Source organism: Macrotis lagotis, chromosome X (genome assembly GCF_037893015.1).
Source record: "Macrotis lagotis isolate mMagLag1 chromosome X, bilby.v1.9.chrom.fasta, whole genome shotgun sequence".
NCBI classification, from domain to species: domain Eukaryota; kingdom Metazoa; phylum Chordata; class Mammalia; order Peramelemorphia; family Peramelidae; genus Macrotis; species Macrotis lagotis.
The window spans coordinates 452,741,936-452,750,707 of NC_133666.1; positions in this window are offsets into that span (position 1 = coordinate 452,741,936).

Consider the following 8,772-nt stretch of genomic DNA (forward strand, 5'->3'; position numbering starts at 1 on the left):
ATGCTTTAGAATAAGGCATTCCCCCATGCTTAGAATACACTCTTTTCCTTCTTTAACATCTGCCTCACAAGTCCTATCTTCCTTTGAAGATCAGCTTATGTGTCAGTTCCCATAAGAAGCCTTTCCTTATTTCTCTAATTGTGATTATTCTCTTCCTTCTAAAATTAATCATGTATACATATCAAGATTAATATATCTATCCCCCCTGGAGTAAGTGAATTCCTCAAAGCCAGGGGCAGCAAAGTAGTGCAGTGGGTAATGTGTGTGACCTGGGCAAATCATTTAACCCTGTTTACCTCAGTTAACTCATCTGTAAATGGAACTGGAGAAAGAAATGGTAAACCATTCCAATTTCTTTGCCCCAAATGGAGTCACAAAGAGTTGGATGTGACTGAAATAACTGACCAAAACTCTCAGCACTTAACACAAAAGTTTGCTATAAAGGTATTTAAAAATTCCTCAATGGATTGCATCATCAGGTTGAGCATAGGAAAGTGTGGCATATGTTTAATTGTACATCTTATGTTGGCCAGAAATATAGGCAGCATTTTCTTTCCAAATCTGGCTTATCCAAAACCAGAATACTGTAATCTCATCCATTCTTATTAGTATTGCTCTCTCCATTTTTCCTTTCAAATAAATTTCATTTTAATAGTGTCAATATCTGAAGACCAACTATTTTGGGATCAATGCAATAACACTTTTAGCATCAGTGAAATCTTTATAAACCATCCAGATTCTCCATCCAAATGCAATTTAGAAAAAAGATTTGAATTTATTTTAATGACTCACGAGAAGACATCATTCATAAAGCCACCAGGGCTTAATATACTTCAAGCTGTGGTCTTGAGGTCTAAAAGAACAGAAATTATGATTCTACCCCTGAGAAATGACTCCATTAAGGAAAATAACTTGATTTTTCTACCTCTGTTTCCTTCTGGTTAAGAAGGGGAAATGATATATACTTCCTATATATACATATATATATATATATATATATATATGTATAGTGTTGAGTCAATTTAATGATTATGAAATATTCTGAAATCTTAAGGACCAAACATAAAGTGGGTTGATAAACTGGAAGAATCAAATGACATCTTCTGGATATTTTTCTGCAGATGACTTTTAGATCCTCATCTTGCTTGATTATTTAAAGGAATGATTTATTTCAAAGGAATTTGCTATTGAATTGAAGCTAATGTTTCTTCATTAATAGTAGTAAATGTATAATTGAATATATAATCGATGTATAATTGAAGTCCCCATGCAATGCCAAACCTTGATCCCATCCTCAATGGAGGTGTACCCTTCTTTTCCCTTGAATTGAAAATTCTGTAAAAATTATCCAGTTGATATTTATATTTTTTCTCCCCTCTCCTTCTTCTACTCTAACTTTGAGTGAGTTGTTAATGAAGAATGTGATAACCAAAAGTCATCATCAGTGCCAAAAAACATTGAGAAGGAAAAGAATAATTAAATATGGCATGCCCTATGTGGTTTGTTTGTTTTTAAGAACAGGAATATCTCCCTCACATAAAGTTAGTCATATCAATGGCATTTTGCAAAATTTCAGTAATATATTAGGACAGCTAGATAGAAATTTGACCTGGAGCCAGGAGGACCTGAGTTCAAATCCAGACTCAGACACTTAATAATTACCTAGCTGTGTGATCTTGGGCAAGTCATTTAATCCCATTGCCTTGCAAAAGAAAAAAGGGGAAATAAAAGAAAGACTTATGAAGATTCATGAGTTCAAATCTGGCCTCAGATGCTTACTAGCTGTGTGATCTTGGGCAAGTCACTTAACTATGTTTGCCTCAGTTTCCTCATCTATAAAATGAGCTAGAGAAGAAAAAGATACACTAGTAGCTTTGCCATGAGAATTCTAAAAGGGATCATGAAAAATTAGATATAATTGAGAAATAACTTACAAATGTAACTCTCAAAGAAATTCTGACAGGATTGAGCCAGGATTGGAAACCAAAAGTTCCTGACTCCAAAGGAGGATGGGTGAGAATAAGCATATTATATATGTATATATAAATATATATATATATATATTTGTATTTATATAACTCCTTCTGTATAATTGGTACTCTACTAGCTGCTGGCCAGGGGGACACTACAAATCTTTTTTTCCTTTCCTCTCTTTTCTTCCCCTTTCCTCTCCTCTCCCTCTGCCTATATAGGGTATCACACCCTTGTGCTCTGTCCAAAGGAATGTAAACTTTGATCATTGAAAACCTGGCAAAATATCTTGGAGTTTAACGGCCCCAAATCACTTTGATTCTCATGGATTGGTCAACACTAGATCCTGACCAAGCCCTACTTGCGGCTTGATTGATTCAATGAATGTGAATATCCCTGACAGTTTCATTTTTTTTTTCCTTAGCCTCAATAACTGAGAAACCCTGAGGGTCTTGCCCTCCTAGTTTGATTTTTTTTCTTTTTGGACTAAGTTGAAGAGGCCATTCTCTTTTCTTTCTTACCTAACCTTAAACACTGAGGGTGTTGCCTCAGTGAAACTGAGAACTGTTAAAGACCTTAGCTTAAAAAGGCCAACGTCTCCCACTGCATCCAGAGCCATCTCCAGTCATCCTGATCCATATTTGCCCACTAGATCTAGATGGCTCTGAAGGAGAACATGAGACTTTGCACAGCCCTCCTTCACTTAAAACCAATCACTCCTTCACTTAAAAAAAATCTGGAGCTCCTGGCTCATTTCTTCTATACATAGATATTAAATTGAATACTTTCTGTGATAAAGCTTTGAATATTCCACCATTTTGGGTAAAACATGACCACAGAGAGATGACTGACTCAGTTTACTTCCCTGTCCTTATCATTAATAATAGTGTTTCTCCATAGTGAATTGGGTGAGGATCCTTGGTCCAAGACCCTTCCTTCTTGGGGAAGTAAGAAGAGACAGAGGAGTGTGTGGCAGCAGAAGATTGGAAAAGAATGCATTTGGCATTTGAGTATAGCAGCTTGAACACCCCATTATGTGTAGAAAATTATTTTCCAGATTGCTGTTCTGTGACCAGATTGAAGGCAAGAGGGAGATATAATTAGGTACCTTCAAAATGCTCAATGGGAGAGCAACTAGGTGGCACAGTGGAGAGAGCACTGGTCCTGAAGTCAAGAGAACCAGTCTCAGACATTGATACTTATTTAGCTGTGTGACCTTGGGCAAGTCACTTAACCCCATTGCCTTAACCCCCCAAAATGCTCAATAACCTGCTGAAGTTCTGAGGGCTGGCCTTACTCCCTCCTCCCTAAAGAAGGGAAAAGAGAGAGATGATTTATTGCAGAGAGATGTAAAGCAAAAAAAAAAAATCAGTTCAACTTTTGTGGCATCTTCTATGGGCCAAGAAGCCAAGACAAATCATGAGAAAATATTCCTAGGACAATAGGAGGGAAGGAATGGTTTCCCATGTCAAGAGCCTGCTGCAAAAATAGCAGGTTTGCTCCTTGCAAAGAGGTTTTCAAAAGTGTTGTAGGTTTAAATGAGATAAGAAAACATTCTCAGCATGTGATCCAGAATGATCATACTTTCACAATTTTCCAATAGACTCAAGATAATTAGTCCTGATGAAGGGGAACCTCACAGTCCTCCTTCAATCACTCCTTCAACCAATGGCAAGGGTCATTGTTTAGGGATTTGCAACAATTAAAACCTGCCTTGCCATTGCCAACACTCCCTTTCACTAATAACTAAAGCAAATGAAACCTAGCTGGTGCAAAAGCAACCAAGTACATTGGGTATGCCATTAGGATAGGCAGTGTGAAATATCACACTTTCAGTTTTGCTTGAAGACTCCCATGTAAAATAGTAGCTTGTTCTGAGCCCCCTGAGAAGCCTGCTTCACCACTCTTAGTCATAGCTAGGAATTAAGATTATAAAGGGGATCCTAGAAGTCACATACAAACTATCCCAAAGATAAAAGAAGCAAATATACAACTTGTATTATATATTAACCAAAAATCACATCTTGGTAATTTGTGATGAGTCTTTTTGGTCCTGTGATATATAAATCTCAGACAAATTCTAGATCTCCACAGTAAAGGCTTTCAAATGGTATTGGTAAGTTTGAGAGGATATAGATGTTTTATCTTTAAATATTTACTGACAACTTTGAAATGATTTGAATATATTAATGAACTAACCTCAAGGTCACAAAAGTTTATTTAATTCCCCTAAAAATCTATAAAAATGAGACCTCAGACTCATGTCCCCTGAACCATTAATTCTTTCATCTCCATTTGGATCCATGCTGCTGAGTGCTTCTAATTGTAATTCATGGTCTCATGAGAGATACACTCTGCTCCTCTCCCTTGCCATCTTCTTCCTCATGCTGCCCACCTACCTTCACCAACCTATCCCTGATCCCAAGATCTGCCTATGTACCCCTTTTTCCTGCTTGTCTCTACACTTTCTGACTGTTCCAACACACTCAGTAGTTATGAAAATGTGATTACAACCCCATTTCCTACTGTCCTCTCAGTCTTGGTGAGTACCCAAAGAACTGGGTATATCTCCCTCCCCATTTCATAATTTCATTAATCATCATTTTGACTATGGAAATGATGCTTACAGCTTCAAGGAAGGCAAACTATTCATCTCAAATGTAAGAAGTTTCTTTTTTCTTCTAAAATAAGTCATGGAGGGGTAGCTAGGTGGTACAGTGGATAGAGCATCGGCCCTGGAGTCAGGAGTACCTGAGTTCAAATCTGGCCTCAAACACTTAATAATTACCTAGCTGTGTGGCCTTGGGCAAGCCACTTAATCCCATTGCCTTGCAAATAAAAAAAACTTAAAAAAATAAAATGAAGTAAGTCATGGAGTGAGGTGAAGACAAGATAGCAGAGTGAAGGCAAGTACTCCCGGGAGCTCTCCCCCAGACCATTCCAAATACCTTTAAATAATGACTCTAACCATATTCTAAAATGGCAGGATTTATAGAAAGACTGAAAGAAACAATTTTCCAGCCCAAGACAACTTAGAAGATCTGAGGAAAAGGACTGTTATATCCAGTTAAAAAGGATTGTAGTATAGCCTGGCCCAGAGTCATCCAGGAACAGATTGCCTGGTGTCTGCATCTCTGGGAGTGCCTAGGTCCATGACAGTGGTGATGGTTTCCAGACCTCCCAGCCCAGGGATTGCCAAGGACAACTTGGAAAGTCAGCAGGGAAAACTCAGCTGCACCAGAGTGAAAGTAGAGTCCAGTCCAGCACAATCCTAAGTGTAGCCCCAGTTCCAAAGGATAGGAGCAGGCCTGGGGAGCCACCTGGCAGGGAGCCACCTAGCAGCTGCTTCCAGAGTGCTCATCCCAGGGCCCATAAGGGAGTCAGGGGAGATTGCAGAAGTCTCTTTGCTATCTATCCCTGAGGCAGGACCCTATGGCTTTGCCCATACTCAGATCCAGGTCACAGTATGGGGTGCCACTTTCAGAAAAAAGGAGCTTCACTGCCATAGTAGAGCAGGGACTCTCCTCATAGTTCCTAGGCAGAGAAAGTAGGAGAGGAGTCAGAGCCTCTCATAAGACCTTAGAGAAATTGAGGGCCCTGGGTGGGGGGCGGGTGTCCCTGAAAAAAAACTTAAAAAACCCTCAGAAGCCTGGAATAGTGCATTCTCCACCCTGGAAGCAGAGCCCCACCTTACAGAGTCAAAATCAAGTCATAGACTGGGAAAATGAGCAAAAAACAAAAGAAAAGACCATAGACAACTACTTTGGTCCTATGGAGGATCAAAATATATACTCAGACAATAATAATTTCAAAGCTTCTGTATCCAAAACCTCCAAGAAAAATATGAATCAGGATTTTTTAAAAGTGAAAAATTTACTACTGACCCTGGAGTTGTAAAGTTCAGGACTTTTATTTCACAAGCTTTTTCAGTTCACCAAAACATAGACTTAGGAAAGAATTTAGTTACAAGCCCAGAAAACAATATAGGAAAGAACTCAGAGGAAAAAGAGAGAAGGAAATGGTAGAGAGCTCAGGAGAGGAAAGGAGAAAAGTTTAGATTAACATTAAATCCAGTCACATGGAATGGGGCCACATTGCTCCAGCGCATGGGTCAGGAGCATGTGGTTCTACCTTAGAGAGAGAAAGTGGCCATGAAATAGAAGAGTTCAAAAAAAGATTTTGAAAATCAAGTAAAGGAGGTAGAAGAAAAATTGGGAAAAGAGATGAGAGCAATATGACAAAGTCACAAAAACCAAGTCGACAGCTTGATGAAGAAGATATAAAAAATATTGAAGAAAAACATACTGAAAAACATCATAAAAACAAGTTTGGGTCAAATGGAAAAAGCAGTCCAAAGGCCAATGAGGAGAAGAATGCCTTAAAAAGCAGAATTGGTCAGATGGAAAAGGAGATTAAAAAAAAACTCTAGAGAAAATAACCCCTTCAAATGTAGAATGGAAGCTGATAACTTTGTGAGAATCTGGGAGAGATAATTTAAAAATTATTGGGTTATTAAAGTCATGACCAGGAAAAGAACCTAGACTTCATTTTCCAAGAAATAATCTAGGAAACTGCCCTGATATCCTAGAAACAGAAGGTAAAATAGAAATTGAGGGATTCCAATGATCACCTCCCAAAGAAATCCCAAAATAAAAACTACCAGGAATATTGTAACCAAATTCCAGAGAGAAAATATTACAAGCAGTTCAAAAGAAACAATTCAACTACCATGGTGCTAACAGTCAGGATGACACAGGATTTAGCAGCATATACATTAAGGACTTGTAGGGCTTGGAATATGATATTCCAGAAGGCAAAAGAACTAGGATTACAACCAAGAATCAACCACCCAAGAAAACTGAACATCCTCTCTCAGGGAAAAAGATAGACATTCAATGAAATAGGGAATTTTCAAACTTTCCTGTTGAAATGATCAGAGCTGAACAGAAAATTTGATCTTCAACTATAGGACTCAGATGAAGCATAGAGAGGGTGATAGAAAAGGCAAATCATGAGGGATTTTATGATCTTGGACTAAAAGAGACAGCTAGGTGGTGCAGTGGATAGAGCACTGGCCCTGGAGTCAGAAGGTTCTGAGTTCAAATATGGGCTCAGACCCTTAATATTTACTTAGCTGTGTAACTGTGGGCAAGTCACTTAACCCCATTGCCTTGCAAAAAACAAACAAAAAAAGATGTTGAATTGTATTCCTGAATGGGAAGATGACCCTGATAACTCATATGAACATTCTCATTTATTAGGGCAGTATAGACAAGGAACAGAAGGGAATTGAATTTGAACATATATTAAAAAGATGAAGAATAATGGGTGAAAAAGGAATGTACTGGGAGAAAGGGAAAGGAGAGGTAGAATGGGCTGTTATTTTACATAAAGGAGGCAAGAAAAAGTTTTTGCAATGGAGTGGAAGAGAGGGAAGGTGAGGGGGAATGAGTGAACCTTCTTTTCCATTGGAAGTGATTCAGATAGGAAATAAAATAAACACTCAATTGGGTATAGAAATCTATCTTACCCTAGAGGAAAATAGGAGACCAAAGGGATGGGAGAAAGGGGTCATAGGGAGGGAAGGGAGAGTGTAGGTCAGAGAAGAGAGAGAAGATCATATGAGAGGGTACTCAAATACAATACATTTCTAAGGAGGCAAAGGGTGAAAGGAGAAAGCGAATAGAATAAATGCAGGTAGGGAAGAATAGGATGGAGGGAAATATAGCTAGTAATATCAACTATGGGAAAAAAATATTGAATCAATTTCTCTGATAGACTTTTGGAAAAGAATGCTATCCATCCCAAAGACAGAGCTGATGTTGTCTGAATACAGAGTAAAGCACACTTTTTTTTCTCACCAAAAAAAAAATAAATTTAAATTTAAAAAATAATTACATCCAGTGTTTTATTTTATAGGCCATGTTCAAATGAAATAAAATCAGTAATGAAACTATTCAAACTATTTTTGTAATCTGCTTATTATCAGACATTGTCCAAACATACACAGAAGCACAAATTCTTGTATAAGAAGAAATTGGACTTCCCTCAGGTTCTGAGGGCTGCTCTTGGACTTCTGAATGCTAGTAATACTGATTATCTCCACAAGCTTTATCCCTAAGTGCCCTTACATAGAAGGAAGCAGACATTCATTTTAGATGACTGTTCCATTACATAATATTATCCTCTTTTTCAAATCAACAAACATGGAATCTTCCAGTTATTCTTCCCAATTGGCACATGAACCTGTGAACTTATCCCCCAGAAGGTGGCTATTATCCTCAGGCTGACTACTACTTTCCTTCCTTGGATTGTTGTCTTTTCATATTCATCTGTTTCTCTCTGTATCTGTATCTCTCTGTATCTGTGTCTCTCTCCTAAAGATGCACAAGCTTCTAGACCTCAAACTATATTATAAAATAGCAGACATAAAAATCTTCTGATATTGATTAAAGAACAAATAGAACAGACTATACAAGGGAGAATCAGGAAAAAATGGAACTCAGTGAAACAATAAATATATGTAAAACATAAATTATCTAGGAAAAAACTCTTTTTTTGATTAAAAAAACTGCTAGAAAAATAGGAAAGCTATCTGGAGAAAATTATGACTTAGATTAACATATTGTACAGCACAATAAATTTTAAACAGATTATATGACCTTAAAATTAAAAATTATACTTTTTGGGAAATACAAGCCCTAGTAGTGGAGCCTCTGGTTCAAAGAATCTTATTGATATGTTTTGGGGGTTACAAGTTAGGGAGTGGAATCTTTGTTTCAAAGAATATGAATATTTTAG